The sequence below is a fragment of the Onthophagus taurus genome, chromosome 7 (genome assembly GCF_036711975.1).
Source record: "Onthophagus taurus isolate NC chromosome 7, IU_Otau_3.0, whole genome shotgun sequence".
In the NCBI taxonomy this organism is placed as follows: domain Eukaryota; kingdom Metazoa; phylum Arthropoda; class Insecta; order Coleoptera; family Scarabaeidae; genus Onthophagus; species Onthophagus taurus.
The window spans coordinates 7,647,870-7,668,343 of record NC_091972.1 but is presented as its reverse complement, the minus strand read 5'-3'; the positions used below and the strand labels follow the sequence as shown (position 1 = coordinate 7,668,343).

Sequence of the window (20,474 nt, the reverse complement as noted above, 5' to 3'; positions counted from 1 at the left end):
GACATTGCGCGGCCGTCGAACGCTAGCTACCGGCTTTTTTTCAGTCGACGCGCCGTTCCGGTTTTCAATTAATATGGGATTCTAATAATTTTTTTCGGCGTTTAGCCCGGCCGCGAGCTACCAGCAAACCCATCCGAACATTTAGCTCTCGGTTCCGGTATTTGCCGATAGTTTTCATCAATTTCAACAATTCACAGCAAAAATTTAAGATAGATAACATTTATAATGATTAAAAAAAACAAAATTGTTAATTATAAAGAATATCGACAATAAAACAAAGTTTAATTCAAAAAGTAGTTGTTTCGTTATTGTTATGGAATATAATAGGCTGAGATTTGATTTCAACTAACAAGTAGAAACAAATTCAAAGTGAATTATGAAACAGGCTTCTTTTTTTAATTGTCTGCGTGATGATCTTCAATAAAGCTCAGCATTGCATCCAATGTTTTGTTGCCATTCAAAACACAAAACAATATTTGATCGACCTCTTCGGTGTCCATCTCTGAAGCTTCCAGTTTCCTCAAAACGCTTGAATTTTGTTGCTATGGCATCTTCTGGATAGGAAAATGATTTGGGGATGTATCATTCAAAAAATTTGTCAGTTGACCATAAGGTTTTCTTCTATATCGTTCTTTTTTTTATTAAGTACGATATTGGAAATGATGTACTTTGCAATACTCTTCGAAATACGTCAAACTAATGACAGTTTTAGTTAATAGTGTATTTGTGTCAAAATCAGCATCTTTCTAAATACATCAAGTTTCAAATATTGCAAGTAGTTGAATTCGTATCAAGGGGTAAATTCCAAAATTAAAGTAATATGCAGGGTGTAGCATTTAAAAGTCTAAAGTGTATCATAATGTCAGAAAAACTGGAACTTCCAAGTACCAAAATATATTTCAAATAGTTTACGGCTCTAGTGACCCAATCAAGGTATGATATTCTCTAAAAGAGGTGGTGGGTTTGTGGATGAGTCTCTAGTTCATATTGACATTTTGGATGAACCAATTCGTTTTTCAGATGAGGTTAAAAATTTGGGAGTCGTTATAGATAGTCAATTGAGTTTTGGTAGGCATATAGGGATTCTGCGTGCACGCAGATATATGGTGCCTTAAGCCTATTTGGTACCTTAAAGCGTTTGTATTCATGTCGTAAATTTTTGTCTCTTGAGCTTAAGCGTTTAGTATGTGATAGCCTAGTTTTGTCCAACTTCAATTATTGTAGTGTTGTTTTTAGCTCTTGCTTGTCTTTTGAATCAATACGCAAGGTACAAGTTGTTCTAAACTCTTGCTTGCGCTTTGTTTATGGTGTTAAACGAAGAGATCATATTTCCCCCATTCTAATGTCGAGTGGTTGGCTGAATATGAAACAGAGATTCCGTTTGCAATATTTGTGTCTACTTTATAGGATTTTTCACACAGGGAAACCTCCATACCTTGTTCATAAAATAAGATTTAGGACAGACATCACAATACCACATCACCGGTCTGATAAGTTCTGTTGTTCCTTCTCTTACATGATTGCACAACTATGGAACTCCTTGTCCATCGAGGTTAGATGTGCTTGCTCAGCCGAGCAGTTTAGGCGGTTGATTATTGGGAAGACTCTGGATACTAACTTTTGATTTTTGAATGAGAGTTGAGGATGAGAATTGTAAATTTTGATCTTACTTTTTTTATTATTATTTTTTTTTGTTGTGGTTGATTTGATTTTTTGTTTTTTTTTAAATGCTACTCAGTATAGGATTTTGTTTCTTTTGTGTTTTTGTTTGTCTTGGTACAAATTAAAATCAGTGGTAGTGTTGCTGCCTTTTCTGTTCTGGTGTCATTTGAGCCATTATAATTTGAATACTGTCTTATTTATTTTAGTTGTAAGGATTTTATTTTGCCTTGTTAATTATATTTATATTTTTTTTTGTTTTTGTTCAAATAATTTTGTATCTTGTTTTTTGTTATTATTATTTCTGGCTCAATAAACAGTTTATTATTATTATTATTAAAAAGAAAATAAGAAATAACCCGAAAGAAATATTTATAAAGGATACCATACTCTAAACGGAACAATTTGTGTAAATAATATGTTTGGTATAGTGAATTCTGCGAAAAACTATCAATCTTAATTCCAACAGACTATATAACTACAGTGTGTTAATTAATTATCGTACCCGATGTCATCATTGCAAGTATGCAACCAATAACGCGATTTTCGTATTGCAATACAAATACTGTGATATTGGTTGCATACCTGCAATGATGACGTCGGGTGCGATAATTAATTAACACAGTGTATATTATATGGTCTGCATAGTTTAAAAAACAGTTGACACTAATTTTCGATAAATTTTTCTGAGAATTCTATTTTGTCACGTTCTTGTATTCATCCCACCTTCCTATGTTTTTGCGGTGTATGTTTTTTGATTTTAGTACAGTTCCAGGTATATGAACTTCTACTCTCTCTACACTGTTTTTTAATATGATGCATGCGTCTCCGATAACCCTTTTTTGTATCAGTGTTTTTGTTTTACTCCTGTTAATTTCCAGGCCGATACATTTGGCATGTAGTTTTAATTCTAAGTATGCATAAATATTCTGCATAGGCAACCAGTTGATAGGTATTATTGATTAGCAACTTTTGCTTTCCGCCGTCTATTTGTCGTACTATGTATTCCAGAGCCAGATTGAATAGGGTGTGGGCCCGACTCGTTTCAAGTCTTTCGAGATATTAAACATATCTGTTACTTGGTTTCGGATTCGAACTACCACTACTGCAACCATTCCATTCATAGACTCTACAGTTTTCTTTGCTGACAAATTTCTTCAAACAGTTTTATAAAACGGTAATTAACCTTCACTTATAACCAGCGTTATAATTTCGGATACTCAGAAAAAATTTTAGAGAGACGAACATTATGTAATTCCCATATGTCTACATACCTTCTTCATAACACCCAGATCAATAATTGTTCGAAATCGATTTTTAATAGTAAGCGAAGCCATAGGAGAGGTAATGTGGGAAGCAGTAAGATCTTGAGTGTAAGAGACCCTCTATGTGTCTACTAGGTACACACATACCCCTTTTGCAACGATCAGAGTCATCTGGACACCTTACACTATTACATAAATTTGCATGTTCCATATGAAACATTTACATTGAAACAGTCAAGCTTATTATTGCATTATATGTTTAAATTATAATAGTAACGCTCTGTAAAACTTGATAAACAATATCAAACTCTTTGAAATAATTACTACACAATACATTGAATCATTACATCGCCAGCTGCAACACGAAGCCGCGACAAAGAAGAACATTAATTAACGGTAATCAATGCCTCCCATATATTTTACAGTGCAATAGTGTGTGATTTAAATCTGCAACCTCTACATGCATAATTACTCGAAATAAAGCAGGTGGGCATGTTTTGAAGTAATCGTTTCATTCATTTTTGATTTTATAACGTTAGACTAAAATAATAAGTTAATACTGATATCTATTAAATTTGTGTAATTTGAAATTATAAAATAACCAATAATATATAAAATAAACCTAATAATAAAGTTGGTGATTTGATTGTTGTTAAGAAGTAAAAATAGACATTATTCTTAAAGGTTTCTCATAAAAGATTAACGATTATGCCAAAAGGTCGTAAAGGTGGACCCCATACAAAACTTGACACTTAAGTTTTACACCCTAACCGGCCATTAATTGTAAATGGTATAGGCGGTCGACAAGCCGTTCGATTGTGATGTAATTGCAACACGAACGTAACAATAAAAGTGGGCGTCGTTAGAGTTGAAGCTTTCGTGCCACCAAGATGTCACCATTTAACCACCACCGTTCCCTATTTATAACCGCGAGATTTCCCTTTCTATTTGTAGCATTTAAAAAGAAAATACGCGGCGCTTTCATAATTATTGCCCACATATCGAATAACCATTTCCTCAAATTTTCAAACGATTTCAAACGATTCAAATTTTGTACAGAACCGCGCGCGTCACCGCGTTTCAGGAATTTGAAACGTCGACCGGAAATTAAACGTCGGCAGATTAATCTTCCATTACAACTAATATTAATAGCGTAATTATGAATAGATTTAATCGAATTGTACAACTTCAGTTATTTCGAGTGCATTATTGAAGGCTCATTAAATTAGCGCGAAATTTTATTAATCGCGACCGACAAAGGGGGATCGCTGCCAATTAGTTTCATAAAATCACATCGGACCCCGGTTTTGATCAACATGTGGAACAAAAAATTATCATATATTAATCAGTATTCCTTGGTTTCCATACATTAATGCATTGACTAGCGGTAATTATCCAAAACTCATTTTAATATTTTGTTTTCATTATATAATTAATTTCATATTATTATTTACTAATATATTTATACAAAAGCTAAAATTTCTATTAATCAAAATGACCAGCTAGATATTAGTAAAAAACATAAATTTTACCCTTGTTTAGAAATAACATATTTTGTGATGTATTGTTTACTCTGATTGTATTCCTCTCGATACTTTCTTACGCAAACTCATCCATCATATGCCTGGCAAAAATGAAATAATCAGGATTCATCGATGTGCAACTCTTACCTTATCATTGGTTTTATCTCTCCCATGTATAATCTTGCAAGCGCCAGCAGGTGTTTTATTAGAAATCTATATTATGTTTCAACCCATCAAGTCTATAGATAAGAATAGGTATCGAAAGCGACGCCTATGGCATTAAGGTGTATCTAGAGTAAATATTTTCATGACAGATGGTCACGATCGCATCGTTATCTTATATACGAAATATCGATCTTTGTTATATTTCAACACGAAATTTTCGTTGAAAAGTTCTATGTGAAGCTTAAAAGCTTCCGGATTTGTTCATTTTGGTGACTAAGAACTTTTTATACTGGACACTTGTATCATTTTTTAGATTCGTTGAAAGATTTACGACTCTCTATTATTAAAAAATAAGAAATGATTGACCTTAATAGGGTTGGAAAACGGATTATAAAAGGTATGGTTTGCCGTAATTGGATCAATCTCGTGAATAGTAAAAGAAGTTTACTGCAGCACGAAACGAACCAGTGGGGTATTGTGGAAATGGGCGAAGAATTCACACGGGGTGGATCGCGATAAGGAATATACGTTTTGACCCAAAAGCCTTGCGAATGTGCGCGGAACATCTTGTGCGAATCCCACGATCTTAATTAGATACGAGCCCTTTTCGCCGGCACCGGTTATTATCACGTGCCTAGTACCACATACTTACTAGGGCCACATGCAAAGCCACGGCATCTCCATTGATCCATACAACATTTATATTACCCTTGGTTCTATCTCTATCTATTTTATAGTTTAATCTAAAAAGGAAAATAAATTTGATCCATAAAGTATACGAAAGTTTTCATAGCTTCCCCTTTTTCATAAGTACCTTATCAAACGGAATAAAAATGTTACAAAGCCCCCAAGGCGAGGACAGAGTCAAAAGTAGAAATTAAAAACTTTCTGACGACATCGAAAAAAGGGAACCCCAACGTATATGTCATCCCTCTTTATATCCCCAATACCTCTTTCTCCTCTACATTCGCGAGGAGCACTTAAATACTTTTTAATTAAACAGGCTCTGCCTCCTCGTAAGCGCATCTCAAGTTAAACATCACAACCCTTCGGTTCCGACGGCGACGACGACGGCGGGTCCTCTTCACGTCGTAATCCTTCCGCATTTTCTTCCGGGACAAATAGACGCGGTATAAGATGCTTACGGGGGAATTAAAGACAATGCTTACGATGAACAACAGCAAAAAAGTAGGACCCGATTATTGCCTTCTTCCAACGTTAATTATGGAAGGGTAATTAGTCGGAGGGCAAAGGCTATGTAAGCATTTTTGTCAACAGAATCGAATATGTATCATGGTTTTCAAATACAAAAATCTTCTTAAAAGATTAACTTAGTTTTTAAATTTAAATTCTTTTTCTATGCGGGAAAGATATAAGATAAGATGCATAATAATGGCTGAGAAATCCTGTATTAATAGTCTGCTTATTTTTTACTACTAGCTTTATTAAATGTTTTTGACATATTTATCATGAAATATCAGCTAAAATATATTCATCAATTATTAAACTGCCATAAAACTTATTTTTTCTCTATATTCCCGTATACATCTTTGGCAATCATATGAGATTGATAAAACAGCACATTTTATAAGATAGTAAGTTGGAAAGAGTTTGTGTATATTTTTGGAGTGTAAGTGTTTATTTCAAGAACAAACTTTGTAATTAGCAGGATCTTGCTCTTGACAGTTCACTCATTGCGGAGATGTTGATTACATTTTATGCATATACAAATTTCGCGACCATTATCATTTGCAATAAAATCAACGGCACAAATACGTAGTTTGTCTTTATTTTGTATACTTACAACTTTTGTAGTTGGCAATTTCAGTCGATTTAGTTCATCTTATGCTTCCTTGGGGGTGATTTTCTCAGTTTAATCCTACTATCGGAAGGAAATTGTCTTTTGGTACAGGCAATGTGTGCTGTAGTTTGCTTACTGCTCCATGCCTCACCACGACGTACTCCATGTTCAATCTCCTGGCTATTCGTTCCGTCTTGTAACAAAAGGAAGACAGATGAAACTAGTATCTTGACGAAGCTACTAGTTTCTTTTAGAAGTTTTCTTTTTTGCATTAGGAATCAGACTTTTAGCAGAAAGTAATGCACAGGATGATAAAGTTTATCTTTCAACGGTTATTGCTATGGAATCAAGGAATCCTTGCCTCAATAAACTTTTCTTGCTTGTGAAGGACCGAAATCTAAATACCTAGTATCTTTAATTTAAAAATTATTATTAAATAATATTCCAAATTATTTTTAAAAAAATGGTGTTACTGTTGGTATGATTAAAAAGATGAATAAGATTGTTCTTTAACGGTGACAGAATTTAATTAGCCGGATTACCGAAGCGCCAATTAACGTCCTGCAGGTTGCCAAGTCCGTACTAAATACGCAATAAGTACGAACAACGGCAGGCTGAGTGACGTCCAACGGGTTCAGATCTGTTAATGTATGCATCGGGTATTAGTGGCTCTAAATCACATCACTGGCTTACTAACTAAATGCTAATATGTCACTGTTTACGTATACGTTTGTCGCGACTAGAGCCAAACTAAGACCGATTTCGATATTAATCAAAATAGTTTGTATCAAATTTATATTCCACAATTACAATCGTCCAAAAAAATCAATATCTACTAATTTTGAATGCTATCAGTTTAAAATAAAGCTGTATTCAGTGCGATAAGGATGTAGTCTTCAGGATTGTAAATTAGTTCCCTAACCCTTATCTTAATCTGACTTGAGAAAGTCAGTTTAAGGCGATCAGTCCACTACTGTGGTCTAATAAGCAATAACAATTACCGTAGTCCGTTCTCTCTCTCTCTCTCGCTCTATAAGCTTAATTGTGTGGGGGTCAACTATTCGTATTTGGAATTGCTTAGCCGGATATAGGTATCGATTATGGCGAGTATCAGTTGTGCATGTTTTAATTATTGGTATCATCGTAACGCCGTAAATTTATGTCCCCTGCTTGGCTCTTTTCCGAAACCGTTGCACGCCGAGTTGGTTGAATGTACCGGTTATCTAATTTGTAGGAAAATCAATCATCAATAAACTCAATTTACAGTATTAAGTTAATTTTTATTCAAAAAATCTTTTTAAAACTATTCCAAAACAAAGATAAACACTTGTTTCGGCAACGACCCCTTTGTAATCTTACGATTCCCATCTATGCAGAAGGGGGATAACCCCAACCTCTTTTATGATAACTATTCCTTTCGATGATCCACCCCACCGAATTCAAATGAGTATCTTAATTGCCGATAGATAACTTAAGAACTCAGCTTGACCAGTCCTGAGGACATTTTAGGCCTTGTAGTCTTGGAAGCGGCAATGAATAGAAGTGATTAGGGAGTCCCCCGGTTAGCTTTCGAAGTTCGAAGTTCTAACCTCCCTTGTTATTGGAACTAATAACACCCGCGAGGCTTCTTGTTTATCGAAAGGTGACCACACCCGAAAAAATTATGAAAATGTTTGTCGAGTTTATCGTACCGTGCTTTTTAGGAACGTCCTTAATGTTTATTTTTATCATTTATTGTATATGAAATTTTGCTATAATAATATTTTTCTTTGTTTTTTCTTAAGTATAAGAAAATGTTGTGAAATGGTTTTATATCTTTCTATATTAAATAGGGTGTATATACGAAGACCAGCTCAGCGTGAACTAAAGGATATACAAGAAAACTCAATCAGCGGCTAACGAACCTTGGTTAAAGTACTTTCCCAACCACGAAACAGTTACGATCAAGGTTGACCGCGAAAAAATACAATCGATAAGTGCTCGTTTCCGCTTCGTCGACCCCAAACCCGATTTTTCAAACCACGTTTAAACTACCGGAAACACGCAGTAGTCATCATCGGCGTATTTGAAGGTGCACACAATATACCAGGGTTGGGAATTAAGTATAGATTTTCGTTCCCCTCCTTCTTGTACTGTTGGACGTGGTGCGTCTCCCCTTTGTGTCCGTGCGTAAATTACTTGCTTAGCTTGTCTGCCCTAATCCTCGCAATTCGGAATTTACATATTTTATAAGATTGGGAATGGACAGTTGATTACATTATGTGGTCATCTCGTTTCATTTTCACTAAAAAATGCTACGCGGGGAAGGATGATAGAAATAGAAGTTTTTTTAATAGACTGATGTGACGAAAAAGATAATTGAGTTCATAGACGAGTGAAACCACCGGAAACGTGTAGTTGTCAATTGCAAATTAATACGCGGTATGTACGCTTCGGAATAAAACACGGTATCGATCAGATTAAATATACATTTGCACGGAGAATATATATAGAGTATACCCCAGCAACAAGTGTCATCATACAAGATTGCAATTTGTATATAGGGACTAACAGTCACGCTATCCGTAAATACGAGATATCTTAAATGTTTCTTCTAAAAAAAAATTTTTTTTATACAGTAATAAAAAAATCAGATAACCTATATTAATTATTAAAATTTACCGCAAAAATAGTGCCAATTTTTAAGAAGGGCAAGAGCAGCGAATTGGCTAACTACAGACCTATTTCGATGATTAAACCGCAGTTAAACCAACTGCGGTTGGAAAATCACGTGTTGAACGCCTCTTAGTTTGGGTTTCGTCGAGGCATATCCACCACTTCAGCAATACACTTCTTAATTCAATGCATACGCATACAATATATAATGGCTTTGAAAACAACCTGCTGAAAGTGATATCACTTTTTGATCTGACCAAGGCTTTCGACTGCGTTGACCACGAGTTATTGTTGCTAAAATTAAAAGCTCACCATTTTAGTGAACCCACCATTCTACTGTTTAAGTCTTACCTTTCGGAGCGTACTCACTATGTTTCTTTCAACAACCAGACTTCTGATAAAATTACAATTAAATACGGAGTCCCACAAGGATCTGTACAAGGTCCGTTGCTGTTTTTGATATTTATTAATGACATGCCTAGCTGCCTGCCACAGAGCTCGGAGGTTCTAGTTTATGCGGATGATACAGCAACTATAAATACCCGCGCTAATTTCAATACTCTTCATCAGGCTGTGTCTAACTCTACCCGAAGAGTTCTATCTTGGTTTGAATCGAATAATCTTGCGGTGAACACGTCCAAGACTGAATCATTGACGTTTGCTTTAAGAGAAATTCCTCCAAATCTCACTCAGCCGGTTAAATATTTGGGAGTGATACTTGATTCCAAGCTAATGTGGGAGGCTCATGTACTAAGCTTGGTCAGGAAGTTAAATAAGTGTATTTTTGCAATTAGAAATCTGATAAATTTGACACTTTGATTGTCACTTATTACGAATAGTTCTAACCACAAGTGTCCTACGTCATTCTATGTTATGGTCATTCTGCTCACTGGTATACTAAACTTACTCAGGATGCAGTACAAATACTCCCTGTTAATGAAATTATACATCAACATATAACCAGGCTGTGTGCAACATCTTCATAACCGTGAATAGTTGGTCTATGGTGGACATATATACCATGGAAATTCTAGCACGATAATTTTTCACCCATCCTGTAAACTGTTAATTAAGGTTAGTTTTGTTTACAAATGTCAATCAACCCAAGAAAGAATGTTTGGATAAGGTTTTCTATTGTAATGTCAATTACACCGTGAAGGAATGTTGAGTAAGGTCAGTTTTCTGTTGTAATGTGAATTATGCCGCGAAGGAATATTGAGAAAGGTTAGTTTTCCTTTGTAATATTAACAATTCTTATAATTGCTGAATAATTTTTTCCCCAAATTATTAACATTTTCTAATTTTATTTGTTTTCCTGAATTATCTAAAAAAAGAAATTGGGATATTCGTTTAAAAAAGAACGTATTTGTTGAAATTGGTATCTGGTGGAAGCTGTCAGTTGAACTGGTTGTTCTGTTCGTAAAAAAAATCACTTTACACCCTTATTTATTAACCGGAATCAATGTTGAGCTAAATCAGGGATTCTGGACAACATGAGGACACCGTGTGTTGAAAAAAAAGCAATTCATGGTCCATCTAATTCAGGACAAAGTTTGATCGGGATGTGATGTTGATCCCCCTTACCCCTTAACCCGTAATTCCGTTGACTTTCAATTAATCCCCAATCGAAGTACATTCGTCATAGAGACGTGAACGTGGGCATAACTGTCGACGGAATCATGCATGTTAAAGCGGAAGTCCCAGACAGGAAATGCGATTAACGTCGGATTTATTCAATGTCCGGGTTTAAGTCTCTGGAGTTTAAAACAATTTTTTTTCCTATTTTTCCTCATTTCCTTTATTCCCTCAATTGGGAAACTACAATTTAGTTGATTAAAAATGATGGTTTCCAAACATTGTAAACAAGAATAAAATCATTTTTTTTTAACGTAATTCTCAAATTTAGGCGACAGAATAAAGTATGACCAATAAATCTAGTTTATATGTTTCAACAACAAATACCCTCCCTTTTATAAATTGCGTTTACTAAAATATGTGTGTCATTCGTACATAACTTACAATTGTTAGTTTGACTGTGTGTACACAGCATAGCTATCATTATCGACAGAAAAAAAAGGTGGACACGTGTTCACGTGGAGTTAAACGAATGAAAAACTAAAATCGGTTTTGTAACTTTCAACGCGATTAAAATTCATGCCGCGAATGAAACCGAAATTCAGAAAAAAAGTATCCATTCATCGATCCGTGTTTAAAAAAACTCGGAACGATAAAAATAAATCTAAATGTATAATTAATTGCATTGACACAAACCATAAAAATTACTTTCACTTTTCCACCCAAACAATAATAGGATTATATTTTGAAAAAAATTTTAACAAAACGGAGTAATTAAATTTCACTATTTATTCATTATTTGGGCCGCACGTGGTCGCTATAAATTTAATAACAGTTTAAATGCAAATATTCCTACGTTTGTATTATTCACGACGCACACACGCGTACATTTACAAACTTTTTTTTTTAATAATATTTGCGTCATACCACACCACTGAAAAAAATCACATCGTTGTTTACTCGCGTACTATTTCCATTCACGAATTTTTTTTTATTCATATATTTTTTTCCTGGTACCCGATAAACGGTTGTAAATTTTTTATTGATATTTTTACGCGGACGAACGATACTTTCGCTTTTTTCAATACTATGAACAATAAATAATAAATCCTGGTAAATATTTGTTTTAAGTTGCAAACAATTTTTTTAAATTTTATGTAGGTTATTAGAACTTTCATTTTATACCATTAAATAGAAGTTATTTTGAGAACAAATGGCATCCCCTTGACGTTAATTGATGGCACGTCTGTTAGTAAAAATTAGAAAGAAAAAAACCGGTCTGTATAAGTTGCATCCTAAGTCGTAAAATGAAAGAAACCGTCACCCACATGTTATTCCTTGTCATATAGTTAAACGGTTGAAGTTTATAACCACTAACTTCTCATCATTAATTTTTTTCTTTCTAAACTTGCCATTCTTCCCGTTGTAATTCAGAAGACCCTTTTTTTCCAACCCCCATTGTATTCTATATTTCTAATTCCTCACAACGAAATAACTTAATAATTTATTAAATCAGATGGTAGAAATCAACTAACTCACATGCAATAATACTGAAAGCAAACTGAATTGTTTATTCATAAAGCGACAATCTAAGATCAAAATAGGTCATGTCCATAAACGGAAGAGATGAGTAAAAAAGAAATAATGTGGAAATAATGGTTCGATGGCTACAATTAAGGAGGAAAAAAATTATAACGACGGTGGTGCGTATGTACAATCGATAAAAACTATCTTGGGTGTATTCCTGGATGGTTCTAATAGCGCGTGACCATTGTTGTTGAAAACGGTTTGTGCATGAAAATTATCGACGATAGGACTACTCCGTGTTATTAATGGTATCGCACTTAGAAATCTCACACGACAACGTTTCTCAGTAAGGTAATGGACACGCACTTTTGTGATTGTCTCTTTGAATTGCTCTTTTTACAATGTCCACAAAAGAAAAATCCAGATTTTCATGCATTTATGTCATTTGTATATTTAAAGTACTACAAATAAATCAGTTTTTTATTTGTAACCGAAATTGGTTAATAAGAATTGAAAAAGACGTAATATAAAAGTATTTTTAGCTCTTACAATTTTATTTAACCAATCAGTTGATTATTGGATGCAAATTTACAATCTTACAACATATCTGCAATAAAATTTTGATTATTTTTAATCTTCAAAAATCATAATTCTTAAAGAAAATAATAAAAATGAAAGCCAGAATCGGCTAGAATAGAATTATACGAAAACTTTTTTTTCTACTTGAGATGTTGCCAGAAGCTTTTGCAAGAATGAAATCCCGAGCGATTTCTCTGCTCGGCATCCCTTAAGATCCCCGCGGAGTACAATGATTCTTTCTTCCCATTATATCCCGAAATGCTACATTTTAAAATTCATATTAATCTAAAGGTATACTAGATTCCAGCTTACCTGTAAACTATAACAACTTTCTAAAATTCAAACCTGTATGTAAATAGAGGTTATAGAATGAAAGTGAACATATACGGTATGAACTTTTGTTATAGTTAGATATAGATAGAAAATATTAATTGATACGCAAATTTTTGTTAATATACATTATTACAAACAGAAAAAGCGACTGGAGGTGGAAAAAGCTTGCTTAATAACTTGTGTAATGACAAGAAATGTTCCAAAACTAAATGAAAAGTTTATTTTAGTACATTATAATAATATTTAATGAGACCTATCTGAATATCAAATTGAAAACTCCAAGTTTTACCCCTAGTTCTGTATGTCTGTATCATAAGTATAACAACTCCACTTTATTGTGAAATAACTGAGAATAATTAAGAACAAGATATTGCATTTATTAATTGTACTATGTCTTATAAAAGATGCAGATGACATCATGTGCTTCATTTTTTTATGCTTTTAAGCTTTGAGGAACACAATATGAATAAAGAAATATATATCTCTAGAAAGCCAAATTCGCATATATAAGACCTGGTATGGTATACGCAATAGAGATACGAGCAGAAAATGCTACCATAAAAACAAATCTCAAAACAGCTAAGATGAAGATGCTAAGACAATTAACAGGATACCCCATGTGGTACCATAAAAGAAGCGAGGATATTAGAGATATATCGATGACATTGTGAGATGGTCAGAAATAGAAAGACCATGTTGAACGTGTGGACGCCAAGAAGTGTCAACGAAGAACACATAAACAGACAGATATGAAAGCTTCACCGATATCTCGTATAATACAAAGAACAAGGTATTCGCCAGTGTAGATGTTACTAAACAACTATCTTGTACATTCTTCAATATATCTTCGTGTACATTCTATCTTGAGATAGAATGATGATTCTTCATTAACGTTTTTCCAACAAAGCTAAATAAAATAACAACCCAACATTCTCGCCATTGTTTGGTGATCTTTCCTGTGACATCTTCGTCTCTGTCTCACCCATCTTCTTATGCCTTGTATTCTTATATATATAGTATGTATATACAGTCTCATAGCCGTTTTACATATCTTGATTTCGCTTTCGATATGAAGGTATCTGTTCTCCTAAACGATCTCTTGCAGGTATCCCGAGATTCGAACCGCTTTCATTGTTTGCTCTCTCACTTCGTTAAAAAGAATTTCGTGACTCATTGTTTCTATCCCCAAATATTTAACATCGTTGATGTTAATGAATTTTTGCTTTTTTGTTAGAGGTTGTCATAAGAATCTAGAATAAGGATCATCGTCAGTTTTCTATTTTTTATCCACAATCAGATTAAATATGAAGGGGCTGTGTGAGACGTCCTTTCAAAAGTCTCGCAGGATTGTTAAATTTTAGAGATTTTTCGGTATTTGTTTGACAACAAACATTGCGTCAACAGTCCTCGTATACTTATGGTTTTGGTGATTTCTCCTAGCACAACTTTTGATGATGCTTTAAAAATTCAATTAAGCAGTGTTATTCCTCGGTAGTTTTCTGGATGCGTCTTTTGCCTTTTCTTAAAAGTGGGTATCGTTGTACCATTCTTCCACTTATTCGGTATTTTTTGGTCATCTGAAATATTCTTAAATAGGGTTAATATCTCATTCTGCAATTTTTCCTATTCTTAAAGAACTTTAAGGAATTTAAGAAGTAATGTATGGTACCAAATAAATTATTTGACATGCTTTGGAAATTTAAATGTATACATAAAACTAAAATATATTGAGTGATGTTGGAGTAAGTTCAACTTTAAATGCTTCTAGTTCGCCTTTTTTTATATTTTTTTAGTGTTAATTACTTATATTGTCACGCTCCCTTAATATTTATCTTACAATTTTCCTAGTAAAACCGCGTGTCGTCGTCTCGGTTATTATTTTAAGCCCAACCTATATCGAAAATGGAATGGAGTGAATTCATTAAAAGGCTAGTTTACTTTGCACACGCTAAGGGACCCACGCCTTCGCCCCGTCGGAGCTTAGCCACCGGGGGGCAAGAAGCCGCTCCTAGGAAGAATCTCGCGGGAACCGCGCCTTTTACTAAAGTAATTCACTTACGTGACTCTTATCAAAAAAACGATCTTATTCCGCCACGTACTATACCTACATTAATCTTGTTCTACTTTTTATTTTCAACGTAATACTTAAACTTTTATACTTTACATGTGTATGTATACTTTGTAATCATCTTTAAAACTCTATTTAAATAAAAATTGTGTTTTAGTTACATGTTTTGAATAAGATATGAAACATTAGTTGATTACCGACCTGTTAGTAATTTCTCAACATAACCTAATGGAATAGCGATTCCACCAAACGACGAATAATCACCGACGAACGCTCTGTCTTCGCTCTTTTAATTAACAGGTTGCAGCGTTTCTCCTGCGACAATTAATTTTCATTTGAAATGTCCAAGCGGCAGCAACGGCAAACCTTCCTCCACCACCTCTCTCTGTTGCAATGCCCCCCGTTTCTCCTCACGTAAACCTCGCGCGATCCTCCACATTCGTCGAATTAATATCACTCATACCTGGGTTCCTGGAGAGTTTCAGAGATAAATTCTAACACCATACCCATTAATACCATAACTACTGAACATTATTAATAGCTTTGTGTCGTAACGACAAATTTTTTATCTTCAAGCATAGATACACAGAATACAGAAAAATGTTGGAGTAGTAATTGCTGAACTTGTATTTCCTAAATGACCGAAAAACTCGATTTTGGATCCCCTGACGTTAATTTCGACCGGACGGAGCCCCGGGCATTAACTATTCAAGCAATCTGATAAGACCAGCTTTATATTGACACTACTGAAATGGATTCTTATCCTGCTTTACCTTATAAAACACGACCCAAGCTCAACGATAACATCGCGCCCTATGCATGTATTATACATTAAGACGGACTAGGGACGTATTGTCCGACGGTAATGTTCTATTTAATGTCAAATAGTATTAAAAATGACTTACTAAATAATAGAACAGGTTTGTGGCTGTTCGTGCCCGATTTAACTTAGATTTCGTTTAACGATAAACGAAAGCTAATGATTGTCTTACTGTTTACGGAAAGTATACTTTACTCTCTCTCTTTTTTTTATGTTTTATTAAATTCATTGATAAATATCAAATAAAAACAGGTCAAAGATTTTTTTTATTATATAAATAAATTAACAGCATAAAAGTGTAGGAAAATTTATAAATATGAAATAAAACTACTACTATCATTTTTATGTAAAATCAGGAATTCAAATTGATATTCATTTTTATGTCATTTATCTTAATCCTTCATGATTTTACGGTTACTTCTAGTGATATGTGTCAATAATTTCATATCAATATGGCGTGCGGGATCTCCTGGTAAATTTTCAATAAAACAGGTAAATTACGGTGGAAACTGAATTGTTCGGGTTCGTAATTAACCGTGCCTGTGTCTGGCAGGAATATAATATCGACGTACGAAAATTCAAAAAAATATTTGATAGTTTTGAAAATGTATTTATTCAATAACTGATACATATTTGCAAAGATATTCACAATGTTATAGCAATTAATAAAAAATCAATTTTTAAAGTGATCCCTTTATCTTTGGAGTTAAAACTTATTTTTGAAAACGCAGGACGCTAGACTTACTACATCCTAAAACACAACCAAATATTTGCATATGTCGGAAGTATCATGAGTTTGGGAAGCTTGTGCAGAAGCAATGAAATAACAAAAACGAGAGTTAGCTTCACTAGATTAGGAAAAGTGCTCCACCTATATACTCCATATACTGTGATAATAGTGTTGCCAAGGTGAAATTGTACCGACGTGACTACATCTTCATGGGAGATGAGTTAACAAAAGCAGCAGGAAGTAAGGCACAGAAAAATCCCTTTCGCGTAACAGGTGTGTTATCTGTTCAAGTGAGGGCACTTTTTGTAGCAGATAGAAGATCCTAAAGTTTATGGTTATCCCGAAGAAAAAGTGCAACTCTCTAAATTCTTTTACATACAGGCCATAATTTATGCGTGACATTGTTGAAACTACTTGGAAAGTTGCTATTTAGCCGAGGGAAGGATTGCATTCAGGATGTTGGAGATTTGTCAAAAAATCGAATTACACCCAAGAAGAAGATTGATTTTTGTGTTGGGTTGGGTTAGTCATTGGCAAAATTTTCAAGTTTAGATAACTAAATTATAAATCAGCACATCATACAGATGATGCGCAGAAACTTGCAAGTATCAGTTCTTTCTAGGTTTAAATACTCCACCTGGAAATGTACAATAAAACAGAACCTGCTGAGACGGTCCGCTGTTTAACCTTGGCAGCAGAAAAAACGATGCTACTCATTAGCAGGAGGGTGCCGCTAAATTTAATCTTTACAGGCATAGAATGGAACTTTTTTGTAAAATACACTGAAGAACATAAATTTAAACTCAGCGTTAGACTTCAACAAGATTTTTAAAATTCAACCTCACTTAAACTATCATTTAAACAACAAATTACTTTTTCCATGACATAAGTATTTAGCTTGTTGCATATGTAGGTCAAATTAAGTATTAAACCATCTCGTATTCACTAACCATCACCCTTATTCACACAAACATTATGAATTTATGCCAAGTGAGTAATTAATATCTCCTGTATATTACACCCCACAGACGCGAGACCAGCCCGAAGTCACGCGTGTCAACTCTTTGCGTGTTTTTACTATCACACCCTTGATAACACCACGTCTATTCTACAGTCTCTGAAGACTACTACGGGACACAACACTGAGAACGAAATTGTATTAAAGACATAATACAAAAGAGACAATTCTTAATTTAGCTAATGTGTGTATTTTTACGTATTTTTCACCCTCTAAGTAATATCATTGATGATGATATAACGTTACATTAGTGGAAAATTAGAAAATAGAACAGATGTTAAATGAATTTTTTTATTGAATTTTTTTATAGAACTTGGCACGTGTAAAAACGTCTGTCTGTAATCGTTATATTCTTGAGCTGTTGAAGGAAGTGTGGCTATATCTTGAAGGGACTTAACCGGATGTTGAAATCATTCAATGGAACGATGCGAACGCGTGGTGTACACACGCTAAAAAATCACTTATTATATGGTACTACTTTAGTCATAGAAAACTATGTAAATAATCAAAATAATATGAATCGTTTATTGACAATAAATAATTTATCAGTTTCCATTAAAAACCCTCATAAACAAAATGTTTAGTGGCCATAATTGAAATTAAAAATACATGGTAGAATCATTAAAAAATAAGCCCACCCACCCATTTACAAACATCAATTTGTTCAGTCAATGAAAGCAGCGTAAACCAATTTACAATATTCCCTACGAAAGCCTCATTGAAATAATTTCGAATGCAGCAATTTAATATGAATTGAAAATCTCCACTATTTATTAAATACACGTAAAATATTAAATCGGCGCATAAATATTACACCAGAAATTAACACAATACAATTCATATTAATATCACTTCAAACCAGTACGACCCGAAAAAAGAGAAATAAATCCAATAAATAACACCAATTATACCCAATTATGGACCACAAATTGTTCATTTCAAAGTTTGCGTGCTAAAAATATATTATACGCATTTAAATCGTTTTTGATATTACCGGATATTTTATTTATTATTAAGTACCCCATTTTTAGTACATTTTACTTCCTTAATCGCATAGCGACCGTTGGTATAAATTCAAACATTCAAACCGGTATGGAACCAACGAACCATACAGTCTGGCACACGCCAAACGGCACTCAAGGATGACATCTTTAACGGTCACGTGCCGTTTGTTCTTTCTTAACCGCCCCTACCCCTATACATACGAACAAATTAAAACCATAAGAAATTCGAATATATACGTTAGAAAAACATTTTAAGGGGAGGGGATGATCTAAGATAATTTTCGTTTTACTGTTTTAAGACGTTCTACCAGTCTTTGTTAAGACGCTCTACCCTTCGTCTAGTCACATTAGTGCTTTCAAGAATTTTACCTGTGATAGATACTAAAATTTGAGTGGAATTTGATTTAAATTTTCTGTTTTATTTAGCGGTAAGTTTTTAAAATTAAATTTTAATTTTATTAGGCAAATTTTCAGCTTTTTAATTTTTAATCATTGTATACTATGTGTTTAATTCAACAGGAAGTAGAAAGTGCTTAACTTTCTAAACATTGAAATAGTTAATACTTAAAAAGGTATTTTAAGCAATTATATGTTAATAACTTTATTTTACTTTATGTCATATAAGATTTCACAAAAAGTCAATAATAATTCTTACAGGTATTTTTAACCGAACAATTTAACATTTTAACAATGTCGCCATATTACCTATATTACCCATATTACCATATTACTTAATATTTTTACAACTTAAACAAAACGTTTTCTTGTTTGTGATTCATTTACATATAAAGTCAGATGGAACATATTCATCATGGGCATCGTTTGTTACCTAATTGCAAAATTTTGGGCTCAAAACATACCTGCTGAAACAGTAACGCGTGTGAGAGTTATTTTTTGCTAACTCTTTTTTCTGGATTTGGTAGGAATATTCTACTCTTACATCTGAGTAGGAATTTTCAAAGTTTGAATGTTTATGCACCCTCAATTTATATGCATTAATTCTAACAACACCAACCATGTGATAAAACCTTTAGTTTTGTTGAAGGCTAGGAGCTACTTATAACCTAGTTTCTAGATAAGAGTAGCCTGTTGGCCGTTTCTACATCTGAGTTTGCTTCTCGACATAAGTAGTTTGCAACAGTTGCCGGACCACATGTTCTGATCACATGCTTTTGGTAACTCCGGCTTTGTTTATTTATACATGCAGATCATTTGTAAAATGTTTGAATATTGTGAATCAGAAAAATATGAAAGCGAAAAAAAGATATTGAGAAAATCTGTTGAAAGTTTTGTTAACGAAGTACTGATCGAAATACTGGAATGCAAGCTGTAATATGTGAAGAGACACAAACTAATTTCGCTAATTTGCTGCAGCGAACACCAGACTCTTCTATAGATTGTACATCATCTACTTACATATCTCTGTGTGGACGAGTCTTTTAAAACCAATAATTGGAGGAAAAGCTGGTTTCAAAACAGAGGAGAGGTTTCTAGATCACAAATCATGAGTGCTACGATAAACTTTGAATTTTGTGCTAATCCCAGCAGCAACTAAAAGATCAAAACATTTTCAGGTTTCAACCATTTTCATCTGACATTTCTGCTGCTCACTTAAAATTATGGAGTACATGAAAGTATGGTAAATAAAATAAGACAATAATAATAAAAGTATAGTAAACATAAAACAAGTAATCTTAAAAAAGTAGTGAAACAAAACAAGAAAAAAAAAATAACCTTAAACTTTTTAAACCA

General features: G+C 33.7%; 1 protein-coding gene across 1 annotated transcript in view; it reads left to right on the top strand.

Moving 5' to 3' along the window:
• Nucleotides 1-19,072: 19,072 nt before the first annotated feature.
• The window catches only part of LOC111422759 (homeobox protein prospero), a 74,667-nt gene continuing 73,265 nt past the window's right edge, over nt 19,073-20,474 (top strand). The window contains exon 1 of the mRNA XM_071197858.1: nt 19,073-19,150. The gene's annotated coding sequence lies outside the window, so the exon portion shown is untranslated. The remainder of the gene's footprint in view (nt 19,151-20,474) is intronic.